This window comes from Eleutherodactylus coqui, chromosome 2 (genome assembly GCF_035609145.1).
Source record: "Eleutherodactylus coqui strain aEleCoq1 chromosome 2, aEleCoq1.hap1, whole genome shotgun sequence".
Taxonomy (NCBI): domain Eukaryota; kingdom Metazoa; phylum Chordata; class Amphibia; order Anura; family Eleutherodactylidae; genus Eleutherodactylus; species Eleutherodactylus coqui.
Genome location: NC_089838.1, coordinates 22,305,722 through 22,328,741, shown reverse-complemented (window position 1 = coordinate 22,328,741; position 23,020 = coordinate 22,305,722). Strand labels below are relative to the sequence as shown.

The window sequence follows — 23,020 nt, the reverse complement described above, 5'->3', positions numbered from 1 at the left end:
GACTACTCACATACATGATAATTTACATTAGGATGTGGAGATCAGCTGTACGCTAGTTCAATATAGCCTATATTGTGTTACAGCTCTTAAAAATATGAGCTTGCGATGGCAGCCTGTTAGAGCCCAAGGGCATGGCAATAATGGAGCAGCATCCAGACACAGCATCGACCTTCAGCTGACTATCTGATCATCAGTGAGATCGTTCCTAGGCTTTTTCGCATTATTTCACATTTTACATCATCTGCCCTTGATTTGACTATGGTGAATGGGCTACTATGTAATAAGTTTTGGGCTTATGTTTGTTGGTCGTTATTGGTTGATATGACATATTATATTTGCACTTTTTGAAATTACAGCGGTATCCATATTTTAATTGATATAATAAAAGTTATACTTTAATGTTACAGCCCCTCACCCATTCAGTTTGTTAGGCCACTCTGACATGACCTTTTGTAAAAACATAGTAATTTTTACGCAGTGTTTAAGACCTCATGTCCATGGGCGGCTCGGATTACGCATGCAGGAGCCCGCAGCGGAATCTGACCCTGCCTGCGGCCAGCGACCCTGCGTACCTGTGTCTGCAGTAGTAGATCTCACATCTATAGGACAATACTACCAGATTTGTGCTTGACAAAGGAGCAAGATTATCTCCGAAACGCGTTGCACTCTATTGACTAAGCCTTGACCCCCTGTCTGTGTCTACATAGGTTTGTCTGCTAATAAGTTGAAACTGAAAACTTTCAGGATGTTTTCTGGCTCACTAAGGATGAACCTGGATTTAGAGGAGTCCTGTTTCCCTATAGGGTTCCTCTACGAAGTAAGTCCCATTATTACCACCATCATTTCTTTGTTATCCAACTTGCTAAGGACGGCAGGGTTTTTTCTCTTATCCTATTGAGTTTCTGCTTTAGGGTACCATTAGTGCAGATTTTGAAAGGGTAAAATCATCTGTTGATCCACACCAAAATCCACGGCAAAGTCCGCAACAATGGTCTAGAATTTGATGCGGTTTTTGACACGGAATGGTCGCAGATTTTCCGCTGTTACACATGAATGTACTCTAACATAATCTCATAACTCTCCCCTTACGTCTATTGAACCACTACACTTCTTACCAAAGTGGATTGTTTCCATGACGTCAAGATGCAACCGCTAAACAGGCGTTTGACTCAGTGTGCCACAAACTTAATTGAACACCGTATGCTTGAGGCCCAGTTACACACAACGATCATCACTCAAAATTCATTCAAATGAGCAAAAGTGAGCGATAATCGTTCAGAGTGAAGCAGAAAAAAAATCGCTCACTTGTCGTTCGCTATTGTTTAGGGCTCATTCATCTGAGTGTGGAATTCACGCAGCTATTAGCGCAGAATAATTGCAGCTAGTGCTGCAGAAAAACATCTGAACAGACGATTTTCTGCAGCGCTAGTAGCAAGGGTCAAGGACGTTCACATGACCAGGACTGACCGAAAAGATGCGCTGCTGGAGAGAGAGAGATGGAGGGAGTCCCCTTTATCTCTCTCTGCAGAGAAGGGAAGCCCCACCGGAGAGATGAAGGGGGTTCCCCTAGGGCTTCCTTTCAGCGCCGGGGACTCTCTTCATCTCAGCGTGATGCTGGAGATGCCCTGCAGAGGAGATTAGGTTATTCCACAGCAGCGTGCTGCCATAGTTCCCCTGCAGTGGAGATGGAGGGATTCCCCAGCAGTGTGATGCAGATCTCCCCTGCAGCGCGATGCCGTAGTTCCCCTGCAGTAGAGATGGAGGAATTCCCCAGCCGTGTGATGCCGATCTCCCCTGCAGGGGAACCCTGGCATCACCTTGCTGGGGAATCCCTTAATCTCTCTTGAATTTCAGTTGCTCAATTTCAGTCGCTCATATCCTATCTTTTTAGGTACGAATTTTTTTCGCCCCTTAATTCTTTGCGCATGTAAGTCAGTTGCACAAATTCCGCCGTTTAAATGAGGTTTAAAAAAACTTTGTTAGCACTTGCTGGCCTCTCATCCTGTGTAAATGCTCGCTCAGCGCTTCCCCCATGGGGGGCACTTTGATGTTTGTAAGAAACTGGCATTCCTTATTCCTAGCGAAGGAATCACCCTGTATAATGAAAACTACCAAGGGATACAAATCAGTCCTGTTCATGTGAGGATAGGAACTGGGCTCATTAGGAGACCCAGCTCTGATGGTTAGGCCACACTAGGTGGCGCTGCAACATGAACGAAAACTGCAGCTTAGTGCGGCTCTTTATGTTTTTAAACTGATTGATAAGTGGCTGCATGATTTTGCAGAAAACAAGCTATTTTATCCACAAACCTGTGCAAGTATTTCAACTGGCTGCACGGTTTTGCAAGTAAGGGCTCCTTCAGACAACCATATTCCAAAACATGCTCGCTCCTGAGCAACATTTTTGCATAGAGAATGAGTGCATTTTGCATGCGTGCCTGCGCAAATACTGTGAGTATTTGCAAAGGCAAGCACGTACGCATAGGCATGGGCATTACCCTGCCCTGATTTAAATTAAGCCACACGAGTTGTCGTGTTCATAGGTATGCGCAGCTCTTTGCTGCACAAATGCGCAGAAAAAAGAGCATGCCTATTTTTTTGCGCCTGTGAGAACCGTTTAAATAGCCACTAAATTCCACGGAAAAGGTGTGTTACGCGCATGTGAGCTGGCCCTGCGCACGCAAAAAATACAATAATATGCGCAGACGCACGCAACAGGCTGATTATGTAGCTCGTCAAACCTCATCCACGCGCAAATATGTTGTGCTGCAGCAAGCGTATTTCAGTAAACGCTCGTGTGTCTCTGCTCTTATAAATGACCCTTCAAAGGCAAACATAATGCTGATGGGGCCATTAGGGCGCCTTCATACTGGCGAGAAAATTGCACGATTTTCTTGCGATGTGAGTGTAAGTGAAATGCAGGATTACGAAACTAATAATTTTTCAATGGTTTCATTCTCGATGCGATGCTGCGTGAGAAAAAAAATCGTACATTGTCCTATCCTTGTCTTCAATGGGGCAGCGGCAGCAGCCATGTGATGGAGCCCTTAGTGCGTATATCGTATCGAAAACGGGAGTGTATGGGGCAGCGCAGGTATCCATGAATCGTGTATTTACAGTGTATTTGCACGCCTACATACGCTGCATATTTATATGTACAAAAAAGCCTCAGAAAGGCTGATATACGCATAGAATAGTCATTTTTCTGTCCACGAACATGCTGCGTATTCACGGACTGAAATACGCTAACGCTTATGTGAACGAGCCCTTACCTGCGGCCATCACCCTGATCAGTATTTACCAAATAGAAAAAAATACAAATAGGCCCCCTGCACATGGGCGGAAATTCCACGGCGGGATTACCTGCAGAATTTCCGCCTATGCCCGCCTGCATAGGATTGCACAGAGATGTCAGTGGTGACGGGCCGGCTCCGCTCTGCGCATGTGCTGGCTGGCCGGCGCATAGCAGGAAAGAGAAGACGCCGGGAGCGGGTGAGCCGCAGGTCTCTGCGAGAATTCTTGCAGCGGAATCCGACCCGGCCGTCTGCAGGCAGGTACAATGGCGAAAACATATGGCGGTATGCGCAAGTACGCTCGCCGGTATAGAGCATAGTTGCCCATGATTGGGGGAAATTTTTTTCCCTTCGCTGGATGTTCAAGCGCCACAGCACAGGAGTTTGGAAAAAAAAACCGTATGAAAATAGGTCCTGCCATGTCTTTTCTGAAGGTATATTCACTACAGGGCAGGTCCTATATTTTCTCGGCTGTACAATTACCAGGCGAGAATTCCAAAAGTGAGGACTAGAGATGAGCGAGCATACTCGCTAAGGACAATTACTCGATCGAGCATTGTCCTTAGCGAGTACCTTCCCGCTCGGACTAAAAGGTTCGGCTGCCGGCGCCCGTGAGACGTGAGTTGCGGCGGGGGGAGAGAGGGGGAGAGAGATCTCCCCTCTGTTCCTCCCCGCTCCCCCGCCTCTCCCCGCCCGCCATCGCCAGCCGAACCTTTTTTTCCGAGTGGGCAGGTACTCGCTAAGGGCAATGCTTGATCGAGTAATTGTCCTTAGCGAGTATGCTCGCTCATCTCTAGTGAGGACGAAACCACTGAACTCCATTTATAATCAGTGCTTTCTTTTGTCCTGTTATGCGGCCGTGATTATTATGGCCGCATAACGGGAGAAAAACCTGTTCGCCTAAATAAGCCCGCGGCTGCTTTCAGACGAGCATATTTTAGCTCCGCATTTGGTTGGTATTTGTCATAATACGGAGCAAATGTAAATCTATATATCTTTTTACGTAGCCGTATCTTTTATAGACGTTTTTTATAAAAGCAATTTTTTGCATTTTCACCTCCTCATATCAAAACTAGCAGGTGAAAAACAAAAGACACGGCGCACCCAGATTAGGCGACAGATGTTTGGCGTCACATGGCGCTTTATCAAGCCGTCACTTAGGTGAAGGCCGCATAACGGGACAAAACAAAGCCACTGATTTCAATGGATTTCAGGGGTTTCGTTTTCAAACTCCTGCGCTATTAGCACTGACCGCGTTTCTTTTCAAACTCCTGCATTATGGCGCGTGGTTTGAACGGCGAACAAAGTGGATGAAGTTTCCCTCATCCATGCGCAACTATGCTCCGTAGCGACAACCATAGTTGTGCAAATGGCCGTCTGTTATTGCCCTAAAGCCTCATGTCCACGGGAAAAATCAGGCCCGCCACGGATTCTCCATGCAGCAGGTCCCTCCTTTCCCGCGGACATGAGGCCTACAAAGAATTACTCACCTGTCTGGATGCTGTGGATCTGCCCTCTGTCGCGGTCGGATCTTCTTTCTTCGGCCCGGCGGATGTGCTCCGCACGCCGGCAGTGTGCCACGCGGGTGTACCGCGGATCCAGATGGCTTCCATAGGCTTCAATAGAAGCCTGCGGAAGCCGTCCCCGTGGGAGAGCCGCACTAAGCTGAAGCATGCTGCGGGTGTTTTCCCGCACACGCAATCCGCGCCTCAGGGGAAAATGACATCCGCAGGTATTTAACTACCTGCGGGTGTCCAATGCATCTCTATGGGGCGCGGATCACGCGTGCGGGAGAAACGCTGCGAATTTTAAATGGTATTTTGTCGCGGACATGAGGCCTAAGAGAGGAGACTATACAATTAGTCTATACAACTTGTCATTACGTGTTTTGACCGCAAATGTGAGGCGTTTTTCATGCAAAAACGCCTTGCGTCATTTCTGTGGAATTCCGATCGTCTCACACGTGTTTCCCGCGTGATAGAGAATCAAAAGTGTTTTCCATTGATTTTAATGGGAAACCTCGCATCGCATTCGTATGCACATCGCACGACATGCAGTATATCTTTAAGATCCGTTGAAATTAATGGGCGATGTGTTCAGAGGATCATGAAAAAATAGGACATGCAGCAATTTATTTTTGCATCGCTAAGAGGAATCCATATTCACGCGAGTTTCGCGGTCGTGTGTATGTAGCCTTATAACGTAACAATTATAACTTTTTCTACGTGTGATAAAACAGGAAGCAGCTACTTCGGCGCGCAGTTTGCTAGAAGCTCGTCTCATCTAACCTCAAAGGATGTTTTCTTAAACCTACACACAGGAAATAAACAGAAAACTTGGCTGTTCCTCTTGCAGGTCTAATCGCTCTTCACAGACATACTGGCTGCAGGAAGTTAGATAATTAGGAGATTTACAGCAGCACAACAAGTGGAGCCATAGCAACCAATCAGGTCACTGCTTTCATTTGCTAAAGACCTGCTGGAAAATGAGAGCTGAAATCTAATTGGCTGCAGCTGCACATAGCAACCAATAGGATTGCAACTTTCATTTTTCAAAGGAGAGCCTCTAGCACTCAGTCATGTGACTGGTTGCTAAGGGAAGCGCCAGCTTTTTCCTTGCACCAGTGTATACACATCCATGTCCTCTAGGGCGCATTCACACAGCGTCCATGTACACTCTGTGGGACTCTGTCTGAGGGTTCCATTACGGGTGCAGAAAACAAAATGGCACCTGAACCCCGAAGAAAACAATTCATTAGTGGAACAGACACAACTTTAGTGTCCGTTTGACAGGGACTTCCAGTCATTTTGCTTCCAGTCATATAATGGAAACGAACAGAAACCCTGTCAAACGGACGACTAAGCAAACTGTAGATTGAGACTCTGTTCACACTGCTGTCATGGTTCCTTTCTGTCAGGCTTCTGCTGCACCGAGCTTGCACTATAATTCAGTCTTCTGTGATATTCCGCCCATTTCCTTTCTTTACTCCACCTCATGGAAAAGTGAAAAATGGCGCACATCTTTCATAAACTTGTCAAAATCACTTACTACATCTGGGCCACATCCCACATTGCTTGGCGCAGTTTAAACAATGACCCACATTAACTAATAAAGGTCTATGGTACACCAGTATTTGGCACACGTCTTAATAAATATGGCGCATTTTCAGCCCCGTGACAAGCAAAATAGGTACGAGCAGACATAGATTTGTAGTACAGTTTTAAGCCATTTGACCCCACCTCAGGTTTATTTACATGGCGGAGTGTGATATCGGTCTGAGAGAATCGGACAGATATCACACTTGTAAAGCTGCGATTTTACACGGAATTGTGGTGCGTTTTGCAAGAAATGGTTCCTGTGTTTTCTCATGTTGTTGCAATCATTAAAATAGAAAAATGCATCACGCTTGCAAGAAAATTATATTCACGAGCAAGTGCTCCTTCGGACGGGCGATCTAGAGCATGTTTTTGTATACGCAAGATCCCCCCCCACCCCCACCGGCCCCCCGAGCCTGCTCGGATAAGAATGCAGTTACTCGAGAAGAGCGATGCTCGCTCGAGTAACTGCATTATCCGAGCGTGCTCGCTCATCTCTAATTGTAAACCAATGCATCAGAGGTGTAGTGTATATCAGCCGTGCGTGAATAAGGGCTTAAAAATCTGAAAGATAGGGTAAGGGCTCCTGCACACTTGCATTTTTCTTGCACGTTTTTTCATGCGATGTCGTGTTTTCTTCATGTGATTGCCAATGGGACTTTCTAATTTTAAAAACGCATCGCACAAAAATTGCAAAGCACCAACTTGCGATGCGTTTTTAACATTAGAAAGTCCCATTGACAATCGCATGGAAAAAAAACAGCAATATCGCAGCGTTAAAAAAACAGAAGTGCGTGTGAGCCCTATTTAGGCCTATTTTTTCTCAAGCGTTGGAATACTGTGCGAGAAACACGCCCATGAAAACAAAACCATTGAAATCACGTTTTGAGGGTGTGATTTTCACAGCCGCAAAACGTTCCGAATTCAGGTTCATCTGTTTACGCCCTAAATGGCTAATTAGCCTAATACGATGCCGCTGATCGTGGTTATGCGCTGCATGTAGCGCCTACCGGCGTGTGAAGATGTGCGTGTTTGGGCACATCCTGTAGACCTCTATGGGGCTCTTTGGTGGGCAAACAAGTACAAGATAGAACAAATCTAGAGATGAGCGAACGTGCTCGTTTAGGACAATTACTCGATCGAGCACCGCTTTTTTCGAGTAACTGCCTACTCGGGCGAAAAGATTCGGGGGGCAACGGGGTGGGGCGGGGGGTAGCAGGGGGGAGCTCTCTCTCTTTCCCCCGCACTCCCCACTGCAATCCCCTGCACCCCCGAATCTTTTCGCCCGATTAGGCAGTTACTCGAAAAAAGTGATGCTCAATCGAGTAATTGCTCTAAACGAGCACGTTCGCTCATCTCTAGTTACTCTGCTTAAGCCCTGAGTGAATGAGAGCAACTGATTGATCGGTATTTAAGCGTAACGATACGTGAATAAGCTAATGATTACTTTTAGTCCTGTCTAAGGTCTCACTTACATAGGTGATGCAAATTTTACGCCACCTGCATTGCGGCCAAAAAAATGCATGAGTCTGGCATAGCCATGATCGAGTTCCGAGATTAATTAGCGTTTTCTCATCCATTCTCACGGGCTTATCACGTGAAAAATACGCTGCAGCAAGGAATTCCGTCAATCGGCAGAAATCCTCGGAATGACTTCTAACGCTTAAATAGAGCTAGCTGTCTTCTATTCCGAGCGCCGGACGCAGGTAAACTCCCCTTTTTTCAGCTTCTATCGGAGCCTCCAGCGTTTTTCGTCAAAAGATAAGCCAAGACATATCTTTTGACACAGCGTGAAAAATCGGCCAACAAAAACAGTTGGCAATTTGACGGTGCAAATTTTTCCGCGCCCGAAAATCACCCATGTGAATGAATGCATTGGAATCCAATGCTTCACATGGTAGCGATTTTTGGCCAACATTTTATCGCGTTTAAATAGCCTCGTAAAAACGCTCGTGTGAATGAAGCCTAAAATTAACGACGAACGAAAAGTGAATGATTTATCGCTCGTCATTGGCTGTGTTCAGACTGAAGATTATCGCTCGCTTTCGCTCATTTGAGTGATTTTTTTGAATGATAATCGTTCCATGTAATTAGGCCTTTAGCTCTTGGATGTGATGTGAACAGAACTATGGGATATATTTATCAGAATTAGTGTATTTAGCGTAGCTATAGAGTAGAAAATGGCACCGAAAATGGCGCGTCATTTGTATAAACAACTTGGACACCATATTTTCTTTATATGCATTAATCTTCAGTTATTTTGGTGTGGTCTCATTTTTCCACAAATGTGCGCCAAATTTTTAAAGCACAAGACATTCTTTATACCAGAAATCTGTCAGACTTCTTGAAAGGGTTTTATAAAGTGCAGTATATGGTGTTCCAAATTCTCATTTTCATAAATTTGGTGTAAATTCACTAATTATTTCCAATCCCAAACCGTGGGATGGGGGTATAAAAAGCCATATTCTTAAAGTAGCACATGAGTTCAGAAGACAACCCCAAAAAGATGAACACTGCTGGTCAGCAATTTCATGATGCACATATAATGAAATGAATCACGCGTGAATGTGCGATATTGTTAAACGCCAATCATAGGCTCATGTAGTCACAAACGCTACAATAACAAACCATATCTACATGTCTGAGTTTAAACCGACAAACACAGAAAGTTCTCACACCATCCAAACCAAGAACGGTCTATCTACCAACACAATGCTGATCACAGGAAAGATGAAAGCCGTACTATGTAATACAGCCATGTGAGAATAAGGGGAGATTTACACCAAGCGGAAATGTTGCGGAATGTCCGTAACAATGATGCGGGTTGTGGCTCTGTGTTGGATGCAGAAATGCTGCCGAACTTGCAGCGGAATATCCACCCCTGTGTAAATATATACTCATATAATGGAAGTCTGCACCAATCCAAGCAGCTCTGCTAAATACATAATAGTCCTCATCTGGACAGTAGAACTCTATACAAGGGGTTGTCCAAAGGCGCATGTAGGTCCAGTAGTGTAAGACTTAATATGTCAGTATAACATCATACATTAGTATTGTTTCCAAAGTGGCAAGAACTATTTTTTCCGTTATGCATTCTACGCATCCTCATTACCTGGTATAACGCACCGGCACATACATTGTCTGCTGGGCCACCAACTGCTGCGACACAGCTGTAATTCTTTATATCAGGCCAATATGGGCACCATCATGTGACCTGGGAGTGGAGCCTCCACTTCCCAACTCTACCAACTCTTCCTCAACCTCCTCTTCTCCCTGCCATTGCACTCTCACACTGTGCTTTATATGCCACAATTCCGGAGGAGCGTCTTCTCAAGCCCGCCCATGTGCCTGTTTTTCTGGAGCACGGCAGGTTGGACTCTTACCCCAGCAGCAGCTCTTGAATGGAGGCGAAGCTTCACAGCCATTACTCATAGAGCAGCTCACCTGTAGCAGGGGGAAGCACCCCTTCTTCAGTAGATCCATACATTCAAGTCATAAGCACTTTGTTGTTAGGAAGATATTCTGGATATTCTGTCCGACAGAGGTGTAACTTATAGCTCTTGGGTCCCAATGCAGATTCTGTAACAGTGCCACAGTTGTCGAAAGGCTGTGTGTGGTACTGCAGCTCAGCCCATTCATGTCAAATACCAGACACAAACAGTGGACAGATGTCCTGCTGTTTGTGGAGGAAAGCAACTAGGATTTTCTTATCTTCTACAACTTATACTATACCTATTCTGCACAAATGGAAGCACCAAAACACGAGCACCCTCAGCGTTTCTTATTATGTGAGGTGCACACAACTTATCTTCCACCTCCACCAGTTTTAACGGTGACTATTATAGAGACCCCAAAATAAAAGGATCTCTTCTAGTAAGACATATTCTTGAAAAGCAGCCACATCTACGTTATTGTAAGTGGCTGACTTGGCAATTCATACGCATTTTCTTACATTGCAATCTTCAAGATTAGTCCCAGAAAATAGCTCATGTGAGACACGACTAAACTTCGTCCCGCTGGTACCGGGGAATAATGCCGCTGTGTGTGGGGTGGCATTATTTCATGTCACCATGGTGATGTACTAGATGGTTTTAGAAGCTCAGACAAAGCTTTCAGCACATATATACGTAGTAAAATAAGCAAAGCAATGATTGAATAAACCTTACCACAAGAAATGTGTCTTATATAGCTTTTGGTGTTAACTTCACGTTTCTTCACAAGTGACGGATCATCGATTTTTCTGAAAAACAGAAGGGAATACCTGTTATAAGTTGGACAAATATTTATAATGCTGGTTTATTTTATAGCAATGGATATAAATTACATTGTAACGAATGCTCAATAAAGGCTGAGCCGAAATATGCGTTGTACTGTATATTGCCAGGGCCACGTTATAAGGAGGGCACAAGGGGCCTTCGCCATCTTGGAGTTCTATCCAATCAATCTATCTATCTACCTATTAACCTTTTCCAATCCACTGTCTGACGTCTAAAGACATTCTATTTGAAGGCTGTACAGCTCCAATGTCGGAAGACGTCCGGCAGGGTATTCCTACTGTATATTACTGGCCGCTCTGTTGTTGGAGGCCTCTCCAGCATGTCACATACTGCAGTACTGGCTCTAGCCAGCAGATGGCACCATTGTATAATGGCAGAAAGAGAAAGCCCCCTAGGAAACCCTGAATTCAAAATTGGATTGCAAAGGGTTAAATGACTCTTTAATTGCATCATTATGACCTAGTGACCCACTGTATAGATTAAGGAACGTCTGTGGGACCTCCAACTCGTTTTCAGGGTTACCACTCTTACTTAGGGCATACAAGTAAATGAAAAAACTTCAGTTTTAAAAGTAATGCTACCCAATCAAGTAATACAGATCACATGATATGTAAATGCTTCAGACTTCTGCCACAGCTATGGAAATGTATGGCTGTGGGTCGCACGCAAATTTAGCCTGACACGGAAAAGGCGCTGAATCCACATCAAGAACTAACAGTTACTTATTTTTTTCTAAACACGGATTTGAAGAGAATTTGCCCCGTTCAGACTATGACGCGGATTCCTAATCATAGCAATGGGGTGCGGATATGCCACAGCATCGGGGTGCGTTTCTCGTCAAATCCACAAGTCAGCAAATTTTCTGCCGTGTGAACATGGGATTCAGCAGCTTGGCTGTGACCCTGATCTCCATGGATCTCAGTGGGCAAGGCTACATACAGGCAAGGCCATCTCTCATGTTTGTAGCTAAGTCAGGTGAGGTCCGAGTTTCAAAGATAAAATGAGGGGCTCAACCTTTTTGTGGCCCAGATGTACATTTTAGGGCTTAAACAGACGATTGTGATGAAACAAACCCATTGATTTTAAGGTGTTCGGTCTCATGAACGTGTTTCTCACACACAAGAAAAGACAGGACCTGCCCTATCTTTCTGCATGTTAAGCAGAAAGCTGCCACAGAAGTCTATGGCGTGTTAAAAAAAATCAAGGGGAAGGGTGTACCAACTCTTGATCATGCGCAAACTTCGTCCTGTACAGATTTCTGGGAGGTTCACGACTACCACTGCTAAGTACAAATCACAGAGGAGCGCAAATAACAAAAACTGGTGGCTCGGCACAGCGCTCCACTAATTATTTGAATAATCAAAAAACAATGATAGATAAATGAATAAATAATCCACATGTGTGAGGTAACCGTAAGACAATTAAAAACTACAAAGTAAAAACAAGTGAACATGAAAACAAGATTTGTGGTACAACAAGAATATAAGCAATAAATGAAAGAGTAAAAAGTACAATATACACAACAAAGAATTAAAATACAACCATGAGCCACTAGAGATGAGCGAGTATACTCGCTAAGGCACATTACTCGAGCGAGTAGTGCCTTAGCCGAGTATCTCCCCGCTCGTCTCTAAAGATTCGGGGGCCGGCGCGGGTGACAGGTAAGTTGCGGCGGGGAGCGGGGGGAGAGATCTCTCCTCCGTTCCTCCCCGCTGTCCCCCGCCGCTCCCCGCCCCCACGCCGGCCCCTGAATATTTAGAGACGAGCGGGGAGATACTCGGCTAAGGCACTATTCACTCGAGTAATGTGCCTTAGTGAGTATACTCGCTCATCTCTATAAGCCACATATCCAAATGTAAACAAAAAATGGAATAAAAAGCATTAATTCAATATGCCATGAAACCCCCGTTAGCAGTGACTAAGGATAACTACACAAGTACAAATCATGAAAAGCACTGGCCTGATGGAAGATGTTGGTGGATCTTGGAAATGGCGATCACCAAGTAAATTGCATTGAGGGGCGGATGGGAGGTAAACAGAGGAAAGTCCATACAGATATTCCCCCTGATTATATTAGAATCACAGGAGCAATTTTATTTCACTTAAATGCATGTATTTTGGACTGACAATAATTTTTGCAATAAGCTTTAATTGAAAATTTTGCATTTGTCTTCTGCAGCTTCCACAGATCACTGTATATAGACACTGCAGACTGAGTCTCCATAATAGATCTGTCAGTGAGGCTGAACTGACAGCCTACTTTACATCCAGTCTCCCTTTCCTCTTGCAGTTTTTATCAGCTAGTTAATGAGCGCAATAAAATAAACTTTGTTGTGGTCATAAATTAGCTGATAAGAACATTTAGGAGAGGGAAACTAAAGCCCCATTTACACGCAAAGATGATCGCTCAAAATTCGTTCAAAAGATAAGGAGAATGACAGTTCGAGCGATCATTTTGCATTAGCTGCTAATGGCACTTATGCCCATTAGTAGCTTGTTACCTTCATTTGCATGTAAATGAGCCTCGCTGAGCTGTATGCAGAGAACAGCAGGTGGTTTGTTATCTGCATACAGTCCCTTTGTTCTGCCTGGGGACTGCAGCTGAATACAGTGTTATCAGCGCTGGAGAATCACAGCGAGCAGTCCCTGCTATCAGCTCTCCTGCGCAATGATGGATTTTAAACTCAACTGAAAATCATCGTTCAGACGAAAAGCAAACGATGGTAGCATTTACACGCAACGATTATGTTGCGAAATGATGTCTTTTGAGCGAATTTTGAGTGATAATCGTTGCCTGAAAACAGGGCTTAAAGCCTCTTTACTCTGCACAATTATCATGCAAATCGCTCATTAGATCAAGCAGTTTGCACGATAACTGTGCAGTGTGAATACATGCGGTAAAAAAAAAATCTGCAACAAATCGCTGATCGGATCTTTCATCCAGACCTAAAAATCATCACTGGCCTGCACTGCATCATTCCTTCTGAAGAGCCCATCGTTCATCTATGAATGACGGCCTGTTTGCTCTGAATGGAGGCCTCCATTCACTGACTGATGGTCGCACCTGTGCAAAAAAGCACAGGAGCAATCATCGCTGGTACCGCTGTCGGACACCAAAGTGCCGACAATCATCTACGTGTAAAGCGGCTTTAGCCACCAGTTTAGCCTCACTGATGGATTTCCTACTGAGATTCTGTCTGCGGTTTCTAGATGTGGTGATATGCAGAAGCTGAAGAAGACAAATGGGGCAAAATTTAAACCCTATTGCACAAATGATTGTCGGACCAAAATACATGCATTTAAGAGAAAAGAAATTCCCCGCCAAAGGTGTTTATAGCCTATGAGTGTAAAGGAAACTTGATATTGTTTTCTGACAGTCCTTCTACCTTTACAATGTGGTATTTTAAAGTGTCATTTGCTTTGAGAAATCCTAGCTTCCTTCACTAACACAATGTACATATCAATGAAAGCAATGTATTCAATATTCAAAGATCCACAGACCGCGACAATGAATGGAAGCTTTCAGACAAACCAGACGGCAAGAGTCTAAAACCGAGATAAAAGTATGATCCTCTACAAGCCAATGAATAGACCAGATGAGCCGTACTCTGCATAATGTATTATTGTGCAGGGCTGATTTTATAGAAAGTGGGGCCCTGGGCATTAAGCAAAATAGGGCCCCCCTGCTTGCTAGTTTTAGACAGATTTTCTCAGCCCACATAATACTTTAATACTGTCATACAGTGGCGAGAAATTCCTGGAGTATACAACCCAAATAATACCACCATATAGTACTCATGTAATGTGCAGTATCCAAATAATACTCCAATAGGAGCCCATATAATACTGCTGTATAGTTCTCACATAATACTATTCCAGGAATGGAGGTTGTGGAAAATTGGGCAATTTACCATCCTCTCAAATCAGCCCGGCCGTTTTAGTTGCAGGTCTCACTACGTGAACATTGTTTTTATGTAGAAATCACTGGGAAACATGGACAAGCTGAGCACTAGACAGTTAGCAATATACTGCCGCTCTTTCCTGCATGCTTGGAATTTCCATCTTTTTCCAATAAAGCATCTGTATGTGAAATGCCTGCAGCCAATCCGGGTATAGGGCCAATATGGGTATATCGTATAGGCATTGGATATGGTTTTCACTTCTATAGAACTCCTTCCACCACACATAGGAGTATTCCTCCAACTGTGTCATCACTTCTGCATGTGCTACTACTGCATTACTGAATGCATCACTGCTACTTTATTACTAGCATCACTGTTACTAGAACTTCTACCTTACGATGAGATTGGGGGTCTTTATGTTGGAGAAACAGGACAGAAACTGAAAGCAACGATGAGATCTCATCGCCACACGATTAAACAGCCTGTGGCCGAGCACTTCTCTAACCGTGGACATGACATAGGAGATATGAGAATTTTGATATTGAAGGATGGTTTCAAGTCACAAAACCACAGAAGAATTTGGGAATATAAATTGATAACAACCTTTGACACGCTGAATACTGGGTTAAATTATTCCCCAGGATTTATGCGTGAATGGGAAGTGTGAGACATTTATTGCACAGATAAGACCCCCATCAACAGTAATTCAGGGACCATAAACTTTCACTCCCTTATCAGTGTTTAGCTAAAAATGTTTGTGTACCTCTTGTAGCATTTCTAGCCTGACGACCCCCCCACCCAAACAGTAATTTAGGGACCATAAAACTTTCGCTCCGCTATCAGTGCCTAGCCCAAAAAAGTTTGTTTGCTGTTGCAGAATTCCTTTTAAGTGCAAACCAATCACATCCATATCTGTGCCTTGTCATAAGTATGTATGTTATAAGTATGTATAAATATCCATGCCTCTTCAGATCCAATCCATTTAAGCCTGAAGAAGAACCCTGCGTTGGTTTGGAAGCTCACTATTACATCATGTATTTTTGTTAGCCATTAAAAGGTATCATATCTACAAGATTACTTGGTTTCTCTTGCTGAGAACAATCACATTTTGCTCTACTGGCTAACACGGTACCAGATCTTTGTTTTTATTATACTACCTTACCTGCACAGCTACTACCTCATCGGCTGCGCCTGCAAGGCTCTACCTGCATCACAACTATTAATCTGTATGCATCACAACTATTCCTCCGTCACTAATACTCCACCTGCTCAACTACTAGTCCTCCACCTACGATAGTACCCCTCTTCTGACTACATCAATACTAAAAGTCAACAATGGTAATTGACACATTGGGAGAGTATACTCATATATATCAGGATTTACCTACATGGCAATGGATGTGTAGATTTGCCTCCCAAATAGTTACACTGCGTATAGAGCATTCACTTGACGTATACAGAAAATGCACCTGACATACCTCCAAAGGATGCCTGTGATGTATGCAAATTTATGCTATACCTTCATTGACAGATTATAGTAGGGGCATATGGGCAGCTGCCCAGGACCCAAGGCTCAGGGGGGCCCATGGCCACCCAAACCGCCCTGTCTTTACAGGCGGCCACTGACTCACACAGGAGAATACGTACTACAGACGCTGCAGCCTGATAATAGTGCATCCCATCCATCGCCGGCTCCACCACCCCCTCTTCTGCTGTCAGTACAGTAGGAAAAGAGAAAGAGTAGGCTATGTATAGGATGCGCTATAATCAGGCTGCAGAATGTGGAGTATGTCTTCTCCTGTATGACCAACTAGGAGGGAGCTGTGGACTGCAGGGGCACAGAAGGGGCTGTGTAACTGTGGAGGCACAAAAGGGGCTCTACTACTCTGTGGTAGGCACAGAGGGGACTGTGTGTGGGGGCACGGAGGGAGTTGTATGACTTAGTGGGGGCAAGGAGGGTGCCTTATTACTTTCTGTGGGCATAGAAGGGACTCTATTACTTTGTGAGGGCACAGAGCGGGCTCTATTGTTTTGTGCAGGCACAGAAAGAGCTATATTACTTATCCAGTGCATGAAGTGGGTATTACTATTTTGTGAGGGGGGCACAAAGGGAAATTATTACTGTATGGGGGCACAAAGCAGACATTATTTCTTGTGGGCACTACAGGAGAATTATTATTGTGGGGAGGGCACTATTACTTTATGGGGCATTAGTACTCTTCGGGGCATAAAGGGGGGCACTAATACTTTGGAAAGGATCTGAGAGGGGCATTGGGGTGGCAGCAGGACGAGGAAAGTATGCAGAGATGAGATGAGCAGGAAGGACTGGAGAAGCAGTGCTGGGCACAGAAAAGTGATGGCACTAACTATAATTATGGTGCCAATGTAGGGGAGGGGAAGTTGAGTAAAGAGCTGTAGGCCTTTGGTCTACTTAATCCACCATGATGTATAGTTGCATCTTTTGTTACGGAAATCGCCATTGTGAAAAAAACAATGCATGCGAGGCGGTATATTCTTTTTGTGATGCCCACAAAGTGCAATAGACCAATTTTTCACATTGATGTCAAGGAACCGGTTGTCTCACTAAGCCAATTTCATGGATTTGGTTTCTCTCACGCCTGGTGATCAGCTGCTATCTCCAGGGTAAGCCTTTCCATGGTATATATTCTTTTCTCTAGTGGCCTCTGCGTATAGCAATGTAGCACTATGTGGCAGTCATACAAATGAATGGCCGTGAAGGAACCAGGTCTGTGTTCTGGCTCATAGAGTGGCTCCTGAGCCAGGGACCCTATGACATCCAAATGCTCAAATAGGTCGTTTGGACAGGAGTTGCCATCCTGTGACATCACCTAGTGGCAATCCAGGGCACTGCATCTATGTGCTTCCATGACCCCAGGCACCCACCTCTATTAGCTGCAGAGCAAAGCCAATACCCAAATTATCTTTCATATTAAAGGAACCAAAGTGTACCTCTATTACATAAATCCCCGTTAACTTTAGCATGCGCCATATAATGCCACGACTGCAGGACGAGGGTTATCCACATTGATCTCTATAGACATATCAGGGTAAATACTGCGTATATGCATTTGCATCAGTATTCCATATATATAATAACATACCATGTAAAATAAGGAGCTTGTTACATAACAGATTCTACAGAACCCACTATCAGAAGTGCAGGGGGAGGCATTCTGTCAGCAAAAGTCAGTCTAACGAGATGTCAGCCATAATAGGCCATCCTCCCTATCAGATGTGCACTGTCCACAGATGACGGCTCCTATGCATTGCACAATGTCGCCCCACTTGCGTGATTACCTCTCTGGGTGGCATGCAGGAACCCGGCTGCTGGGGGAGGATGTGTCCAGGCTCAGATGCTGCGGATGTGAGATCTGACTGTGTAAAGGGATCAGTCACTAAGCCCGGCCCTTCCTGTGCAAGCACCTGCTGCACAACCCATCACATGCACTACCATCGAAATACCGAGCCCACGGCTGTGCAAATACAGGCCTGAGATTAAATGCTGCTGGTACAGGGCCAAGGGGGGGCAATGGGCAAACACTAGACTGGTACACAGAGAATAAGATGCTAAGCAAACAAGATATGCAATGCAACAGAGAGAATAGCAGTTTGTTTTCGGATGATGGGCAAACACTGCCCTGATGCACCAATACAAAGGACTCAAATATGACACAAACACTTACCTGGTGCATATATAATAGTGAGCCAATTAATGAGCACTAGCCTGGCACCAGATAATGAGGCTACACAGACTATGCGGAAACTAGCCAGTTTACGAGTAGCAAAGAGTCAAATGCTGAGTATGATCTGTTCTAATAAGCAATCAGATGATGCCCAGGTCCCATATAAAACTATGTGCTTGGCATACTAACGGTGGCTATACCCGGGACAACTACTGTCTGAATAGTCACTCGATAGAGCGAATGTAGGCGACCGTTCCATATAAACAAGGCCACAAACTGAGCAAGAATCTTTTCACTAGTCGCTTTGTTTCAGCTCATCTGAAAATAGTCACTACCCTGTTTCCCTGAAAATAAGACATACCCTGAAAATAAGACATATCATGTTTTTTCCAGAATTTGTGAGGATGCAAAATGATTTTTCAGGCTTTTTGAGGATGATTGAAATATAAGCCCTACTCCAAAATTAAGCCCTGCTAACAGTTAATTAAAAAAGTCAATTTAAATAGTGTCCAGGCAGCTATACATGTAAAAAAGTTAAACCTTTTTGAACAAAAATTAATATAAGACACTGTCTTATTTTCGGGGAAACACGGTAGTTGATTATCATCTGGTATAAACAGGTAATCGTTGTCTTTCAACGACTAACCAACAGCTTTGCAGGGAGGTGTGCCATTGTTCGTTGTGTGCCTCCCGCTGAATACTGATTGGCTCCCACCTTTTTCTATACATTTTGCCCGCTCACGTTATGCTCATTGGTTCCTGAAAAAATATATATGTGCGAGTGATCCTCAACCGAAAAGTCCCTGCTGGTCGTCAAAGACCACTCGCCGCCACAGTCTCTGGATGGTTTCCAAAGATGTGCTCGCTGCTGCAGCTGGTTTGGTCTTCGATGGAAGTCTTGAGGCTGCGGTTTGGTCTTCGATGGAAGTCTTGAGGCTGCGGTTTGGTCTTCGATGGAAGTCTTGAGGCTGCGGTTTGGTCTTCGATGGAAGTCTTGAGGCTGCGGTTGGGTCTTCGATGGAAGTCTTGAGGCTGCGGTTTGGTCTTCGATGGAAGTCTTGAGGCTGCGGTTTGGTCTTCGATGGAAGTCTTGAGGCTGCGGTTTGGTCTTCGATGGAAGTCTTGAGGCTGCGGTTTGATCTTCGATGGAAGTCTTGAGGCTGCGGTTTGGTCTTCGATGGAAGTCTTGAGGCTGTGGTTTGGTCTTCGATGGAAGTCTTGAGGCTGCGGTTTGGTCTTCGATGGAAGTCTTGAGGCTGCGGTTGGGTCTTCGATGGAAGTCTTGAGGCTGCGGTTTGGTCTTCGATGGAAGTCTTGAGGCTGCGGTTTGGTCTTCGATGGAAGTCTTGAGGCTGCGGTTTGGTCTTCGATGGAAGTCTTGAGGCTGCGGTTTGATCTTCGATGGAAGTCTTGAGGCTGCGGTTTGGTCTTCGATGGAAGTCTTGAGGCTGCGGTTTGGTCTTCGATGAAAGTCTTGTTCACTCGAAGACCACTGGCACGTATTTAAGTGCATTCATGGACTAGTGAACCAATGAGTCTGTGTTGGGGAGGTGTCGAAATTTCCATTACAAGCCCGCCATAGAGCTTCAAGCCCCCTAACTACTTAACGAACTACATTTCGGCCCTTGTAAATGCTCCCAACAATTCATCCGGTGATGAATTGAACAAGTGACAGACAATCTAGGACACAAACAACAGTCATTAATACGCTTTAGAGACTGTTTCGAGTGACTGTTCAGAAGATAGTTGTCCCATGTAAAGCCACCCTAACTTGGTGGATACATAATAGAGGCACAAGACAACAAGGCCATAGATGGTTTGCTGACATTAGCCCAGTTTATACATAGTGCTGAACCAGGCGATGTGCAAACTCTATCCTAGAACACAGATAATATAGTCTTTCAATAGCCCAACGCAAAAATGCTACATTCACTATCACACCCTAGTCAGAATTGGAGTAACAGACTACCGGGTGAAGCTGGTATACAACTGAGTATTTACGAGCCTGAAGTCCAGCAGATATCTGCTAAGAAATGTATCAGGCATATGAAATTCTCCATGGCTTTGCTATCCGATGATGAACCATCTGATTTGATACTAATGTTGAGGTTGAAGTTCAGGAAGGATGACTAAACTCGAATGTAAGCATTAGCAGCTTGATGCTGGGTAAGTGTAGTATGAAGGCCATATCTATACTTCTTAAGTCATTAGTGATACAAATTTTACTGATGACCAGCAAACATTATATTGGTACACAGGGACCCATGTGACAGGCAGACGCAAATAAAGTGATGATGACCAAACGCTATAACGGTCCGTCCAGAAGTTTATGTAGACACTGGCCTAAAATCAAGATGACTGATGATGAGAAACTCTGGACTGGTAAGTAATAGGGATTAGACACTAACCTGGTGCAAATATGCCCAAGCATAAGTAATAAGGATCAGTCACTATGCTGGTGCAAATACACCTGATAATAAGCAAATATGCTACCCTACCAAAAGTAATTGGACACCTGAGCAAGAATCAATAATAGTGTTTATTTCCATATGTTAATATTTAGTGAGGCCTCCTTTGGTACTTTCTGTGGCATACTTTTTACTAACATCTAATACACTTTAGCTGGCATTTCCCTCTATTCATCCTGCAAACGTCTATTGAGGTCTCTCAAAGAAGATGCATCGGCCTGTCTACAGTGATGCAAGGAGCATCGTCATTGGACAGTTGAGAAATTGAAGAATGTTCTATGGAGTGATGAATCACACTACTCAATCTTCACATAGGATGGACGTACCTGGGTATGGAGGATGCTGGGGAACACCTTTTGCCTAAGTATGTTGTGCCTACAGTTAAGTCAGGGGGTGGTTCTGTTAAGGTCTGGGGATGTTTTATGTGGCATGGGCTCAGTCCGTTGGTTGTAGTGACAAGAACCATGATCACAGAGGTGACCCTGACATTCTAGACAATAATGTGCGGCCAATGTGACAATACTCTGGGAATGGTCGGCCATACTTCCAACAAGACAACGTACCTTGTGACAAATCCAACACTGTCTTACATTGGTTTGAGGATATGGATGTTCCACAATTGGACTGGCTGCACAGAGTCCAACCTGAACCCTACTGAACATCTTTGAGAGAAACTGGAATTTCGGGTCAGGAAATATGAACAGCGCCCATCTTCTTACAGAGAACTTGACAGACGTTTGCAGGATGAATGGAGGGAAATACGAGCTGAAGTGTAACAGACGTTAGTAGAAAGTATGTCGCAGAAATGATCTGATATCATTATGGCCAAAGGAGTAACATATGGAAATAATTACTACTACTGATTCTTGCTCAGGTATGTAGGACAGTGTACTGCGATGAAGGATGACATGCCAAGCAGACACCAGCCTGGTGTATATATTCCCAATGATGGGCAAATACTCTACAGTGCACAGGTAGTAAGGATCAGATACTAGGTAGACACTCGTCGTCTAGTGCAAATGTCCAATGATGAGTGAACATTGGTACAAGAGATAGGATACTTGGTACATGCAGACCTGGTGTATATATATACACCTGTAGACAGTACCAACACTGTGCCAGCTTGAAGATTATAAGGATCTAGATGCCAGGCAGCCACTAGGTTGCTGCACACTTGCCACTGTACTGATTCATAGGCAATAAGGATGCACCAGTCATGCATTAGCCTGGGTAAGCACTTCTAGGCCAAAGACGGGGCAATAGCTGGCCTGGTATAAGGAAAATACTGAGTCACAGTCTGCATACAGCTGGCCATGTTCACAGCTACAGCCAGTATTCAGGGGGTCCATTGCAACCAAATCCACCTCCCTATCGATGCAGAGTACTAGATGGGTAATGGGGGTGGGGGTGATGCCAGCAGCAGCCTGGGCAGAGGTGGCATGGGCTAGTAGCACATTGCAGTACTGATGGCACACCGAGCCTGGAGTGGGTGGGTGCTGTGTACAAGGTGGATGAGATCAGCATCTGCATCCATGATAAAAAGCAAACCAAATACAATGTGCACACAGCCTGGAGAGTGGGAGGGCAGAGATCCGGTTACCACAATGCCCCCCATGATGCCAGCACCAGGACTTACCAGGCTGAGCATGGTCCAGGGAGTGCTGCAGTGGAGGAGGATGCTGGCTGCAGGTGTCTGCTGCTCCCTGGATGGGATGTAGGATCTCCTCTGCTCTATTCAGGGCTGATGTCTGCCACCATCCTCCAGCTCTCTTCTCATCGGCTGTTCTCTCCTCCCTCTCTCCCACCCCCTCACAAAGAGCTCAACATGGCTGCAGCAGCAGATGGGAAGTGCTGCTCCTCCGATGATGATGAGGCGCCCCCTCCCAGAAGCCTCACACAGCAGTCACCCTGCAGCTGGGGTCAAGTGATGGACGATACTGGTCAGGTACTGTGCCAGGAGGAGCCCCTGGAGGTACCGAGGATAGGATGCAGGTAGAAGGGAAACAGGTGGATGGATAGATAGATAGATAGATAGATAGATAGATAGATAGATAGATAGATAGATAGATAGATAGATATGAGATAGATAGATAGATAGATAGATAGATATGACACAGATAGATAGATAGATGGATGGATAGATAGATATGGGATAGATAGGTAGATAGATAGATTATAGATAGATAGATATGAGATAGATAGATAGATATGAGAGAGAGAGATAGATAGATAGATATGAGATAGATAGATATGAGATAGATAGATAGATAGATAGATAGAT

The 23,020-nt window shown here is 44.7% G+C and overlaps 1 protein-coding gene across 1 annotated transcript in view; it reads right to left on the bottom strand.

Moving 5' to 3' along the window:
* Window positions 1-22,512, bottom strand: part of CYFIP2 (cytoplasmic FMR1 interacting protein 2) — a 75,876-nt gene extending 53,364 nt beyond the window's left edge. Inside the window, exons 1-2 of the mRNA XM_066590472.1 lie at window positions 22,376-22,512; window positions 10,555-10,628 (exon numbers count right to left, since the gene is read on the bottom strand). The gene's annotated coding sequence lies outside the window, so the exon portion shown is untranslated. The remainder of the gene's footprint in view (window positions 1-10,554; window positions 10,629-22,375) is intronic.
* Between the last annotated feature and the right edge of the window lie 508 nt (window positions 22,513-23,020).